The sequence below is a fragment of the Drosophila bipectinata genome, chromosome 2L (assembly GCF_030179905.1).
Source record: "Drosophila bipectinata strain 14024-0381.07 chromosome 2L, DbipHiC1v2, whole genome shotgun sequence".
NCBI lineage: Eukaryota > Metazoa > Arthropoda > Insecta > Diptera > Drosophilidae > Drosophila > Drosophila bipectinata.
Genome location: NC_091736.1, coordinates 1,534,330 through 1,550,321, shown reverse-complemented (window position 1 = coordinate 1,550,321; position 15,992 = coordinate 1,534,330).

Below are 15,992 nucleotides of genomic sequence, written 5' to 3'. Positions count from 1 at the left end.
TCTAACTCCATCTTAGCGAAGATATAGTGTCAAGAGTATACAAATAAGATCCCACACATCTTATTTATCAGCTCATCAATATTTTTATTACAAAGATAAGTCACCATCTATTTGAAGCTCAAGAATCCAACCTCCAACACAGGAGCGAAACATTTTTATCATCTCTGGCAGGAAGAAGGAGCAGCAGCAGGATCGACACCAGCGAACTGAACAAATGCCCTGTCAGAATTTATAAAAAAATGTATTTCGGCAAAAGTGAAAAATCATTCACATAACCGACACAGTCACACACTGAATCAGCCACCGGGCACACACACTTTTCATTGTCAAAGCTTTTTGGCACACGTGCGAAAAAATGGTAGAGATGGCTGCTATGCCAGAGATGGAGAACTTTAACACCATTCGGTTGTTGTCGCCCTCAGCTTTGTTGTTGTGTGTGTGCGGGGCTGTCATGCTATTTTGGCAACATTGTTACGTATGTCGACTAAATCGTTTCGGCTGCCTGGCTGTCTATCCCGGTACTTTCTTTCATTCAAACTCGCACCGACACAAGCCGACACCGGCAACGAGGTGTTAAGCCAGCGAAGCAAAGGTGTCGGGAACGGCGATTGTATTAACCTTATCGTAACTCTGATTTATGCATGTAAACACCCGGAGTGTTGTCTGTCAGGGAATCGAGCATCCCGTCAAGGGATTCAGCAGAGGTTGACTAATGAGTTCCCTGAAAACACAATACAGGTTGCGAATCGGAATGCCATTTCCATACAAATAAAATCAAGATAAACTGAGATATTTGTAGGGGTAATATTCGAGACATTTCCTTAACGATAGCTTCATTTCAATAACAATACACATATAAGATAGAAATTAACTTTGGAATGGATGATTTCAAAAATCAACTAGTTATGTAGGCCATACATTGCGAACTTTATTAATCGCCCATGTATTGCCTACTTAAACACATGATTTAAGTTGTATATTAAGAAGATAATATTCTTTGGAAGATATTTTCAACTTGGACGACTTTATATGGAGTTACTCAAAGTAGTACATCAAATGGTCAATTTTAAAAATGTTAACGACCCTTTAATGGATACTACTTAAAGAAACTGCCATCACTTGGGGTTCAACCTTTCCTTCAAAAGTGAATACTATAACTGCTGACCTCTGGTTTTCAGCTATTCAATTTATAGGGAAATTCACAAACCTTTTCACTCATAATCTTTTGTCTTAGCTCTCCCACTGATTTAGTAAATAACAGATTATAGTGAGCCTAAATAAATACGAATTTGTTTTCAACTGATAAGGTAGGAAAACAAAATATTAGGAATATGAAGAGATTTGCCAATGAAGTACAAGTATAAGTCTGATAACGTTTTTATTATGATAAAGTAATACATTGTATATTATATTGTTATATATATATACCTTTGCTTTAAAGTCGTTATAAATGACTTTAAAAATGTATTTTACATAATCCCAGCCGCCATGAGAACGAATACCAATGAATCTCAGGACATTCACAAACACAATAACGGCCGCGCTATATCCCAGAATCACACACAGACACACTCTCGGTTTAATAAAACAAAATCCTGCGGCGATAATTTACAACACGATTGTGCTTGGCAAATTGCTTTGATTTAAGCGCGCCAACGTGCCAGGACTGCTACCAGGACACACACACACACACACAGATACATCCTGTGCTCAAAAAAAGGGAATAAAAACAAGCAGTCAACATTGGACAAGGAAAACCAGCCACAAGATGCTCCTTTACACTCACACACCTACACACATCCTTACACTTGACTGGCAAGCCAGGACGAAGGCAAACCAATTCAACATCCGTTTGCCGCTAATTCACACGCACACTCACAGGAGCGGCAGGCATCCTGGCAGTAAGGATATATGAAATACGCGCAAATAACGTGTTAGGAAAATTGTGTGAAAATTGTTATATATATTATATCCGTACGGTGGAGCACTTGATATGATTTCTTATGCTCCATTCACTGCAAAAGGTGTTGAGCAGTTCCTGCTCACCCGCCCGCTTCATTTTTAAGCCAAAGGTTCTGAAAGTGGGTGCTCGTGGGTGGCTAAATGGCAGCCAAGGGATCGAAAATCATGGGGAATCCTACTTCATTCAAATTAAAATGTTTGGAAAACAATTTGCTAGGGCTTTTGGGTGAGCTTGCAGATAAGTGGCTTGTGGAATAGTTACACAGGTTACGAGAATATCTTTAAGTAGTTTTATTGGTTTCTGATTTCAATTTTGAGTAATAAATTGAACAGAGATTAAATTAAGATGCTGCCAGAAATCAGTAAGTATGGCATTTTATATATTTTATTTACACTTATATTTATGCTTGTATGCTTACTTGAAATAAATAACAACATTTTCAAGGGCCATCAATATAAATTTGTATTTATTAAGACTTTCTTTTAAATGAATTTAAATTAAAAGTATGATAAAAATATTTTTGTATAACAAGAAAATGACTACAAATCCTAGACAGAACTTTATTCCCCTGAATAGAGTCTGAGCAAATCCTAGTCCTCTGACAGTGCAGCCATGGCTTAAAGTCTACGGTGCAGGACGCAGGATGCTGGCTGCTGAAATCCATTTTACGGGTGCCAAGTGCCAGACCAAACCAAATGTCTGTAAACTTGCACGTGACTTTGGCACAACTTGCAATATTTGCAGCTAAGGCTAAAACCAAAACTAAGCTGCCAACAACAATGGGAGCGGAGCAAACTCCTGAAATCAAAACTAAAAATTCTGAAAGTCACATACCAGAAAGTTTTCCATGCAGGTATCGTAGACCCAACGGAAGACTGCCAAAGTCTGTGACTGTTTGCTTAAATGATTTCGCAGTTTCGTTCCTTCTTTTCGTTTTTTTTTCCTATTTTTTGTTTGCAAAAGTACTTGTTTCTTTTTTTTTTGTGCCGCATAAAAACTAATATTGTGCAGTAAGTTTATTGGAATTTGGGGCGAAGAGAAACTTCTAACAGGTAGTATCTTGTAATTTTATGGAGTTGGCAAGGACACACCAGGATGCAAGGATGGGGCGTTGCAAGACGACATTGGTTTATGGAAATCGCTGCCGAAAATGTCGTAAAATCAACGCAGACCACGCATACGAAAAATGGCGTTAAACTCCTCGGGCAACTTCTGCGACGGATTTTGTCTTGCGGTTAGTTTTTGGGGAAGGAGGGCAGCTCTGCGGATGACACTGCCAAGAAAAGCTCACAAAAAGTACCCCAAAATTGTTATCCACATTAAACAGGGCACCGCAACTTTTCGGCAGTTGCGTATCCGACGGATTCCGGACTTACGTGATGCGCGTTTGGCATGCAGGACACGTGGGTCCTGGTCCTATCGATGGGTATTTTCGTTGGCTGCGCATCGATGGCTCTAATTAATGTTTAAATTGTGACTTTTATTATTCAGTGGCTGCGTCGGCACGGGACGTCCGGTTGGGCCATAAAAACTAAGCATCGCACGGTGAAATGATTTTGTCGTCCTGGGTGCTCAATGGCCGATTTTGTGCAGTTAGTCATGCCACAGAATGAACTCGTGCTTATTCGAAATTTAGGTGAACAAACGTTTAAAAAATAAATATAAAAAATCCGACCCGCTTTAGTTTGAAGCTGTTTCGATATTAAGTCTCTCAGTTGAATTATTTAACCGAAGCCCAATTGAGTTGATTAAAGCTTAATTTTAAGCTAGCAGCCGGAGAATTGGGCAACTCATCGAAATGATGAATGACCATTCGTTAGCGAAGTGGTTGTTCCTTCGGCATTCTTGCAGCACATTTGAATGGAAAGGAATTGAAACAGGACACGGGTGGTTATGGCGGGTGGGATCTGTCAAGTGGCTGCGCTGACTCTGTCAAAAAGGAAACGATATCAAGTGCTTCAATCAAGTCAAACTTGCAATATAAATTCAAACATTTTCAATTCAATGCGTTTTTGTGGTTGTTGCCACTCAAGCATTGGCATTTCCATGAATATTCCTCCCCGGCCACCCGACTTCTCCCCTTGGCGATATCGTCCTTGCTTTTCCCTCTATCTCCGTCTCCCTTACTCGCTACTTCTATCTCTCTTACTCTTTGCCTATGGGATCCTGCCAAATTGCAGCGTTTCAATCAAATTGTAGCTCCGTCTGGTTGATGCCATTTTCCCCAATTTTTTTTTTTGTTTTTGTGGCAACATTTACCTGGGCAAGCACATTGCAATTCAAAACCACTACCGCCTCTTCATCCCAGCCACGCCCACCACCCAACGTCCCGCCCAACGCCCTACGCTCTACGCCCCACGCCCATCGGCCAGCCGCGGTCAATGCAATAAATTGGATTTGATTCCGGCTCCGAGTTTACTGAACAGGTAACTTTATTCTTATTATTCCTTATTACTATTATTTGTATTCCTAACCTCTGACCTAACAAGGCATTTAATTGAATTGTATTTGCCGAATTCCGGTTGAATTTTATGTTGGTTTTCCAGTTTTATTGAAAATACACTCAGAAATAAAATAAATCACAAAAGCCACACTCACCGCAGACATAAGAAATTAATTAAATTACACAACATAGATATTATCGCATAATCTGAGAATTATGAGAACAAAACCGAAATCATTTAAGCCAACTTCCTACTTAACCTTAATGGCGTACAACCCTCCACACAGGACTCTTTAATTTCCTTCTTATCCCCCCGAACGTATGTAGCGCACACACTTTGGCTGCCACAACTTGAGTTAATTTAATAAATCTTGAACAACTGAATAAGCTTTAAATTAATGACCCTGTAAAGTTCATATAAATTATTGCCTTATCTCCAGTATCCACCCCCCAGGCCGCCGCCCATCTGGCAGCTGACACGTGGTGGCACAATATGCCGGGCATACGAGCTTTGGCCCAGCGGCTCCCCCGGCCTCCACATCCACTTGCCACATCCCTTCGATGTGTTTCCAAATGACTTCTCATTTCCAATGCCGACAGCCACAGAGACGGAGTCGGCGGCAGAGGCAGCGGCTGGAGCAACACATTTTTATTCCTTCCGAAATCAAATTTGTATCAATTACAATTGCATTAACATATAATTTGTGAGCGGCTCGGATTTCGCAGCAGCTGGTTGGAACTCCACAGCTAACGCTCAACTGGAAGGAGTGAGGGCGATTTGTAGGATTCTTGGCTTTAAGACAGAAAGTTAAAACTTAGAGATTGAAAATATAGTACTCCACTTTTTAAAATAGTCTGTAAAAGAATCTTTGGCATTAATCCTACCTAAAACCAGAAAAACTTTTTACTTTTCGATATTTATTCGAACATTAGACATGTATGGTATTATTATTACCATGCATTTAATTTATGCTTTTCAAGAACGTCTAACTCCCTCCCTTCAAAAAACAGAACACTATTGATAGTAAATCCTAATTTTGAAAGCATTTCGCTTTAATTACTGAAAAATCAACAACAGCTTATACTAGTATTACTACATATGATGAATTTAAATGGTTTTCACATAAGCAAATCCCATTGGATCATTTCGAATTCCATGTGAATTACCAATAACTATATTGCTTAAATAAGCTTAACCGACGAGCTTGCCCAGAGTGGCCAACACCCTTTAATATTCGAAGAAATTTCATTGTTTTCCCTAAACAGATTACAAAGCCAATTCTGCGCTCAGCAATTAAAGTCAGCTTTACCAGCACAATCATTACAAACTTAATTATGGCTTTACCGAATTATGTTGGCCTCAATGTAGGCTGATTGAATTTTGCAAGCATTTTCGATGGGCGAACAATACTCCTTATGCTCAAAGTTTCTCCTGGCCAATAACAAATTAGCAAATCAAACCTTCGGGCACCTTCGCACCAGCTGCGGCACAAAATCAACAGAGGAGGCACGAAGTTGGCTCCAGTAGATTAAAGTGCAAACAATGCCCTGGTTGGATCCTCGCTCCTTGGCCAGGGAGTGAATGGCGACCCAATTTCCATATGCGGCAGATGGCGGTTTTTGGCTTAACTAGCCAAAACTTGGCTCCAAGTTTGCGTGCCAAGTTAAACAAACCACTCCGGCTGAAGCCTGCCACATGGCGAGAAAGTATTGGTGGCGTTCTAGGTTCTGGAAGGAAGTGCAAGCTCATACACACATGAACTCCTTGGGGCATCTCTCGGCTAACAGCTCAGGAGCTTAGTTCTATCTCCAGTTTCCCGGGCCGAGGTCCCACTGCGGCTCCAGCCAAACACAGACAAAACTTGGCGACCACAAAAGCACTGAACGCCAGCAGCTAATATTATTGAATAAAATTGAATTTCGCCAGCAATGTTCGCCGTTGCCGAATTATTAAAACATGACTCCGGGTCTCTGGTTTTCCGGTTCAGTTAGGTTTCTTGGCCAGCAATTTCGTTTGCGGCTTGGCATGCCTTTCGTTGCGGTGCGCCACTTTGATAATTCAATTAAATTTTGAAGTAGAACTTACAGCAAAACGGAAGACGGCAAATTGCAATACTTTCGCAATTATGCGGAACAATTGGGTCTAACATCTTATAGCTGGAGGCGAAATAGAGCCAAGTTACCACAGAGAATTTCACTCTGGAATTTGTGTTAGTATCCAAGCCAAATAAGGAGGTGTTTTTCAGTCCTTTAATAAAATAAACTCAAGTTCTATAACACATTTTGTACTTAAATTACCATCGAACTTAGAAAAATTTAAAATGCTAAGCTCTAAGATATCAATACAAAGACAATAACAAGCAAAGGCAAAGGATTATCGGATTATGTAAAGGGAGAAATATAATCCGTCCGAAAATTATGTCATTGCTGCACGAACAAAAATTATGGCTTAAGACACAGTATTTCTATTCAGTCATTTTTATTAAAAAAGCTTACATTTTCATTACATTTTCAGTGTACGTCAGCCTTTGATAATAGAATAATTAACACACTTAGGCCATAATGTGAGCCAGACATCTAAAGTCCTTACTAAAGTAATATTTTCAATAAAAAAACACATCAAAATTTTGTTTTCCCAAACTTTTCTGACATACTATTTTTTTATAAATGCAATACTAACTTTTATCAATAGAACTGGCTGCCCAATTGAATATCCAAAGGCAGCTCAATTTCCACTTTTCCATTTCCATTCACCAGCTCAAAGTAAATATCCAACTGTAAATCCACAAATCAAATGCAATCAATTCAAATTTCACACTTCAATATTCATTAGAAATTTATTTTGCATTTTACAACTGCACTGTGGCTGAAACCGCCAAAGGCAATCGCCTGCCTGGATGGTTGAATGGAGAGAACGGTGTTCCAGTCCCAGGACCCAGTGCCTTGGCATTCCCCAGCTCGGCAACGTTGCTCCATCGCAGGAAACGAACGTAAAAAATTGCACAGAATTTTCAGCAAAATTAGCTGCCAATTGTTTTCAACGCTCAGCATCGACATTCAACTGATAAATTGAGGAACCAGCGGGCAAAACGGATCCGGGCGGAAATTGTGCTAAACCAAGCAAGAAATTTCGAATTGCCAACAGCTGCGCTCTTGTTTCGCCATCTCGGTGGCACAATCTCGGTTGCAGCATGCCTTTAAGTGGGATGCTTTAATGCTGCTGCCTAATTTATGCATAATTTATAACAATTAAAGCAACCAAGACTTCGCATGGCCAACGTGGCGGATGAGCAATGAAAAACAACGGGCAGCTGGGCAAAATGTCAGGCCAAAGGTGAAACCCAAACACACACATATGGTCACTATAAAAGTAATACATACAGCACGGTGCATATTCATGTGTGGATAAATATGTTTTTGTGTGCCGTAGTGCAGTGCATATAACTTAATTATGCAGAAATGTAAACGTGGCAGCAGCAGGGTTGCCAAGTTTCTCCGCTTGAGGTCCTTCTGTAAGCTCAAAGCTCTCCTCTGGCTTCGGCTCTAGTTCTGGCTTTCTGTGTCAAATACCGACCAATGGAACTATGGAATGTGCTCTCAAAATTATGAAAATTATTAATGTAATTGAAAGTTCAACTCGATTAGGTAAACAAATTTAAAATTCTGAAAACTATATGACCAGAAAATTTCATTATGGCCTTAATTAGATTCATTTTTTTATCAAAGACAAACATTAATATTAATCCATTTTTATTAAGATTTGGTTTGACTAGCCACATAAAATTGCACACTACTTCGCATTCTTTTTCTGAGTGTAATAATTTAGTAAGCTGCCCATAAATCATATTTAAGAACAAAAAAGAAATCCCTAGCTGAGATTTTGATTTTTTGAAGAAACTTTCTTTTTGAAAAAGGATTTGCTTGCCTGTGCAGCCGCAAAGTCAAATGTGGTCACTTTTTTCGCTTTCGAAATATACTATCCAACTGTGCCGCAAACCACCTGACCTGACCTGTGGTACAGATATTTGTTGTGCCCCACAGCTCTGCCCTGGCTGGCATATAAATTATGCACACAGACAAAATATTGCGGGGCCTGGGAAAAAAGAGGTCCTTTCAACTCCTAAATGAGACTTAGGGCGTGCGGTGCAACTTATAATTCTTGCATGAAAATTGCAGCAGCCTAAATGCCTTGTATGTGATAATGAAAATATATGAGTGACAGGCACGGCAGGCAGACCTTTCCGGTGGCCGGTGAAAATGTAGCATCATGTATTTTTAAAGAGCACTCTCTTTCAACCGCAGAAACCTCAACTTCTACCGATATAGACTTGATTCCTGCTCCCGACGGCGTAATATATTGATAAACATTAAAAGCCAATCAGCGTAATGGGTTGTGAAGTGGAGTTGGCTTCTCGCCCTCTGGCTTCGCGTACTTCGTTTTCAACAGCTCATAAAATTGCAATTGACTTTGAGCAGCCTCTTCACTTTGCCCAGAATATTGCTACCGACTTCGTCCTTCGTCGCAATCAAAATGTCGCAGTCACATATGTGCTTAATTAAGTGTATAAATTGATATTTGGAGCGGGTTTATGACTGCATTGCAGTCGTGTCCCCGATAGCGTTAAGTGCCCTGCCAATGATGTACTTATCCGCACTTAATTGCAAATTAATCCGCACTTGCGGGAAACTGCTTGAGAGTGTGAAAATCGAAGTAGTTTAAAGAAGTTACAGGGAGGACTTATAAATATCTACTTATCTCTTCTGTTTCTGGTTAAGGCAACCACAATTGATACTCAAACAACAACTCCAGAGATGGGCAAGAAAAATAGACAACTATTTAGCATACCACGTAGCCTCTGAAGGAAATTTAATTAATTTAGTCTGCACATTTAAGCCATAAACTCGAAAGTTACGAGTACTTTCGCCAGCTGCAACTACTTCATTATGTGACTGATGATGTACAGCGGAGCTCCGAGGAAGTTATCAGGCAGAAAGGCTTTTTTGTCCGCTCCCTTGGCTATCTAGCTAGTAGCTATCTGGCCGGGCTTTGTTTCAGCGCGCGAAAGGATGGTCGAGAGCCGGACGTACTGAGGCATCCAGCTTGTCTTTATGGCTGCCAAGTAGCTGCAAACTTTGCGACGGAAGGCAGGAAGTAGAACGACAAAAAAAATATTGGCATATAAAAAGTTTTTTAATGAATGGAATTAGTGTTTGAGCTGCACCGACTTTGTTAAATCGTCCGAGCAGCGTCTCGGAAGTCCACTCAGAGCACTCTTCTCCTCCATCAGCCACCAGTGACTACGTCAACTTGCCTCTTGGCCAGCCAGCCAGCCAGCCAGCCATCAACATCAGCGGTAGTAGCTTCTGCTGGTCGTGTAAGACTGGCTAACAAAATTAGCGCTTATTAGTGCCAGTTGGTCAAAGTTTTCTGTGATTTTTTCTTTTCGGCTTTTTCCACACTTTGGCTCGTTATTCTTTCTGCCATAATTTCCCCAGGGTGCGTGCACCAAAAGTCATTCTCTAATTGTTTCAAATGGACTTTTTACTGGCTTGGATGTGCCACTAAATAGTGCAGTTTGAAGGGAAATTTAAAGGGGTCTTAGATGTTTCGACTAAAAATCGACAAGACCTGCTTGAAATTTTCAATGCGGCTTTATCTTTAAGGAATGTGTGCAGGCAGAGGGACACGTCTTGCATTATAATCGTAGATCTTGTTGAAGGTAACCTGAGGCAACCACAACCGAATAATGAAAGGGACCAAAAAAAGAGACCAAAGCCAACCGAAAAAGCCGCAAAAATATCAATGAACAATCGATGCTGCAGACTAACCACAGACCGAGCATCCCGCCTCACACTTTACCTTAGTGGCGGGGAAAAAGCAACTATCGATACAGATACAGATACAGATACATGCACGTCTTGCAGATACAGATACCGTTACATTCTACAGGGACAAGGCAGGACGCGGCAAGGAGCGGTGGCGACTCTGAAGTCGTCGCAGTGAATTTGTAAAATACGTGACAAACATTCCCAATTTGGTGGCTATCTTTGCTGCCTTCGCTCCCACTTTTTGTCATCTGACTACCAAGCCCTGTTGTTTTCATCTGCTCTGCTATTTACAATTCAATTGTTCTAATTTCGTTTCGCTTGGCTCGATATAACAAAAAAATGAAGTTCAATTGAATTGACAGTCCCGAAAGTTAAATGCTTGGCTACAGTTTTTGGCCAGCTGTGTAGTTTGCAACCCTTTTCCTTATTTTTTAGATATTTGTTGGATCTTTCTTGTCCAAATTGATTTATTTTCGGTGTCTGTTAGGTGCTTTTTTTTGCCACCATTGTCAGTTCGTATCTTTCCGAAGCTTTTATTGTCTGGCTGACCACAGTTTGTGGTCTTGCCGGTTATAAATTTATTTGTAATATTTTTTTCTGCCACTTTAAATGGCAGCATAAATTCAAATTTATTACGCGTTGATATCCGTTGGCCGCTTCGAGATTATGGACGTGGAAAAGCTGGTTCGGATTATAGTTTTATTGGGACTTGTTTTGCAAAGTAATTGAATTTATTTAACACGCATATACTCCTATGATTAGCACAAAAAATGCATTATTTAAATAGCGGGACAGTCGTCCACTTACGAGCACCTGTCGCCGTCAGCTTTGTACTTCAGGCGTTAAGTATACGCCCCAGTGGCTATCAATTGAACAGATTTGCAGTCGAGTGGAGAAACTTTTAAACAAAAGGCAGAAAGGAGTAAAAAGTGCTCGCTACAGCACATTTCAGCAACAGGAACAACTGCTGTTAAATGGCAACGACATCTGCCATATGTTTCAATGAATGGGCTTAAAAGAGTTTGGTAACAAACAAAAAAAATAAAAAATCAACAACTGCAGGGGCATTAAGTGTATGTTCGTTGCCACTCGAGGGGAGGGTGAAATGGAGCACAGAGCCTGGCAATTGTGTGTTGTGCTCGCCAAGTGCATTATTGAGTTTTAACGCTTATTTCATTGCAGCTCCGCAAAAATGCGAGAAAAAAGGTTTCATTTCGTGCGCGTTTAAACGTAATATGGGCCTTAAATGACTGCACCCTGCGCTGTGCCCTGCCCCATGGCCCACCTCTCAGCCACGCCCCCTCAGCCACCTGGGAAAGGCGCTTAATGTGCTTACACAACCAGCTGGCGGATGCAGCTGCCCCTGCTCCTGCGCCTTCGTGTTTCGGGCTCTGGCTTTGGCTCTTAACTGCTGAGGTGACTTAAGCACGGCGAAAGCCGTTAAGGTATTTATGGTCATCAGGAGTGGCCCGGAGTCAGAAACGCAGTCAGACAGAGTCAGTCTGTGGGGGGAAATCCATTAATAACCATCGGATTCTAAGAGAAGTGTTAGTATATATGTATATGAATGTATTGTATTTCTCCCATGCTATACAAGATGCCTACTCCTTGCAAGTGCAAAGCCCCTTTCAAACTTTTCTCTAAGAGTTTCCTTCCACCCACAATGTTTTTATCTCCATTTTCCCTTTTGTGGCAAGCATAATTGCCGTAATTTGATTAGTCGGCCGACTTTTTAACTTAATTTTTTCAGCAGCTCCTGTCTGCAGGTCGACTTTCTTCTCCCTTTTGCTGACTTGTCTGGGCAAATTTATATAAATGCCCACAAAATTGACCTGTGGCATCCCCCGGCAATTATAACAAATTATCAACTCGCTCACACGAACGGGCCAACGCACACAGCCACAGTGCACAGTCCAAAGCCCACACCCACTGCCCAATCCCACACCCACATACTAAGACAGCTACCGGTTGGCAACACCCACAAGGCCACACGCACACTCCTAGACAGACATTAATTATTCATAACTTGAACTCCGAGTAGAAGCTGCTGTTCGGACGTTGTCTTTGTCTTTGGGGAAATCTGCTGCTCTCAGCCATCCAGAGCCATCCCAGGTCATCCAAGTCCTGCCGTTGGCACACCACCCGTCCTCCTCCGCCTCGCCGTTTACCTGAATGTCCTGCGGTCGGCCGGCAGTTTCAGTTTAATGTCTTCAAAATGTCAAGGCACTGGGCCCTGTGGTCAGGAAAGGGGTAGAGAGTCGGGTTCTTGGCTTGAACTTTGCCATCGTCCATCTCTACGGGTGGCCAGAAAGTGTTTAAGATGGAATTTTTACTAAATACCTTTCGCAGTAGAGTCCTTAAGTCGGTCAACTTGGCGTTAATTAACAAGAACTGCCCACATGTGGGTGATACACTTGAAACCTAACCCTTGTTAAATAATGACCACAGGGCGGATACACAATATCGGAATAAGTAGTTCTAATAAGCATTATTTCCATTTTATATATACATTTAAAGTAATTAGGTAATTTAAGCTTTTAAAATTAAAGCTATATAGGCTCACAAAATAACTCTCAATTATTAAAAACTTATTCAAGTCAAGGACTACAGAATCCTCGGCCGACCCTTGTACAATTAAGCTGGCTCGTTCACTTGGCCCTTGGGCGCTCTGTTCCGTTTAGCGCTTAATAAACTTCTCGCTGATTTAATAATATTAAGATCAACGCCATAAAGTACTTGCGTTAATGTTGTTCAGTTAAAATTTTTATGCTCGCGCCATAAGACCAAAGTGGCAAACTGGCAGTACGACGGCAGCTGCCAACGTTAACGAGTGCAAAAACAGGGGAAAAGGACGAAAAGGACTAAAAAGGATGATGGAGCGAAAGGGGCAAGTGGCGTGGGGGGGCCGGCATTGAGTTTTTCAGCAGCGACCTACATTCAGGATGTCGGAGGGAGACAGTCGGGTCTGACATCTGTTGTTTGCAACATAATAATCATTATAATTTATTTTAAAATGCAATTTACGCGGCAGCCAGTTGAGTCGAGTTCAGTGCTGTGTAGAGTTGATGCCGTGCATTTTAAGCGCTGAATAGCTGACAGAATAATGATCAGCGTATCATCGTAAATGAACGGAGTTCAGAGTCCTTGGCGCCTGTTTATGCTCTAAAACCAGTTAATTAGCGTTGATTTTGTCTTCGTTTGTGCACAAACTGCTGAACAAATAGCTCGTTGCGTACTTCATTATTGACCAAACAGGTCACGTAGCGGAGCTCAAATAAAAATCGACACCGAAACGGTTTAGTGATACAACCTATCCACTATAACAAATACGCCTCCGCATCCACATCACCATTCACATCCGCATCAGTCCCAACGCCAGTTGCTCATTTACAATTTTCTCCTCCTGCTCCTCCTGCCTACTAGTCCTGGCGTTTTTGTTTTCGTCCTGGCGCAGTTTGTTTTGTTGCTTACAAAACCGAAAAAGGTAAATAACAGGAAACATTTTACACTAATTAGCGACGCACGCAAATGGGCGGCTTTTCGAGTGGAATGGGCGGTGCTGATGGGCGGTTTTGGTGGCATGGTGGGTGGTAGGGTGTCTGGGTGCCTTGTTAGTTGGAAATGGATTTGCGACTGGGGTGGAGCTGGATAAGTGGCCTGTTTCGGTCATAAAGTCACTGCCGTAAGCCTAATTATGCTGAATACCAAGAGTACAAGTATTTAGTCGTTGAAAATCTTCTTAAAGCGAATCAAATTGGGTCTTTGAGTTAATTGACCTCAATCTGAATGGACATTAAGTGAGTAATATTTATAGAATCATTTTCAGGGGCAATTTAAAAAATTATATATTTTGAATAGTTCATAGAATTATTGCTGCTTTCTTAGAGTATTCATATAGAGAACCCTTTTCTTATACATTGTCCTTTCACTTTTTAATAAATATTTAAACTTGTTCCACAAGCTCCCCTTTCTGGTGAACGAAAACCCCATTTTTATCCCCAAGAGTAATGCAACAGAAACAAAGGCCAACGTGGATGGATTCTCTTGTATTCAGGTCAGTATCAGATCAAAGCCCAACTGTGGCCACATGCTGTGCTCTTGTTGTGGTCTAAAGCCTAAAAAGAAGCTTCAAACTAGGCTAAATCGACCACAGGCCGCTGGGCAGTTGGCCATTGATTTTTGTGACCCGCTGAGTGCGTTGGGCGACCGATTTCCACGAAACTCGTTTGCCATAATTAACGTACAAATCGTTTTACGCAACAAATCGAAAAACCCAAATGTATATATGTGTAATACCCGAATGAATTCCGACGAGCGTGAAAGGAGCGTGGCGGGCATTGAATAGCAATCACTGCACTTTTTCCCCTGTCGTCTGTCAATTTAATTACAATTTATTCTGCATTTTGCTGGACGAGCGACCAAAAACAAGGCATTCCGCATGTTGTGTGGTCAGAGCTTTGGCACATTGTTTAATTTATTTTAAACATATTTTGTTTTCTGCCAATTATTCATAGGGGGACTGCCATCCAGCTTCAAAATACGTGCATTCAAGTGGTTTGATTTGTGTCGTGGTTTCACGTTTGGTTTATCCGATTTTCGGTCCGCGAGTGAAAAAGATTCAATTTTCATTTGCCAACAGTATAAATAAATATATTGTTTTAACAAATCGATTTAGTGTCGCACTAATGGCAAACACAAACAAATAATTATAAATTGCATTTCCAATGGTCAATCATAAATTTTTATTTCATTGAAAGAATAACAACAAAGAAAATGAAAGTTTATGGACGCTTTTTTGATGTTTGTCTACATTTTTCCCCAGCAGTGATTCCAATAACCCCAGTAATGTACTCACTTCATGGCCTTTTTTAAAACAGACTTAGATTTGTGATCATTTTCATGATTCCCATTTCTTTTAGAATTTCCCATGAACTGGATGATTAAAATGTATCACAAACAAGAAAAGAATGCTACTTTCTGGCGGAGTCGCTTCTCAAGCGCGTATAGGGTCCACAGTGATGGCTATATCTTTCCAATTCTCAAGCGGAGTACCTTAAACGGTTTCTAGATCGATTCTCCACCATTCTGCATCAAAATCCTGAGACAAAATATTTTTTCATTTTTTTGTCCATTTTTCGTAATGGATCCCTTGAAAATGGGGTTTTCCCCTATAGGGCCCACAGTGATAGCTGTATCTTCCCCGATCCTGATCCGATTCTCAAGAGGAGTACCTTAAACGATTTCTAGATCGATTCTCCACCATTCTGCATCAAAATCCTGAGACAAAATATTTTTATTTTTGTTGTCCATTTTTCGTGATGGATCCCTTGATAATGGGGTTTTCCCCTATAGGGCCCACAGTGATAGCTGTATCTTTTCCGATCCTGATCCGATTCTCAAGAGGAGTACCTTAAACGATTTCTAGATCGATTCTTCACCATTCTGCATCAAAATCCTGAGACAAAATATTTTTTAGATTTTTTGTCCATTTTTCGTGATGGATCCCTTGAAAATGGGGTTTTCCCCTATAGGGCCCACAGTGATAGCTGTATCTTCCCCGATCCTGATCCGATTCTCAAGAGGAGTACCTTAAACGATTTCTAGATCAATTCTCCACCATTCTGCATCAAAATCCTGAGACAAAATATTTTTTAGATTTTTTGTCCATTTTTCGTGATGGATCCCTTGAAAATGGGGTTTTCCCCTATAGGGCCCACAGTGATAGCTGTATCTTCCCCGATCCTGATCCGATTCTCA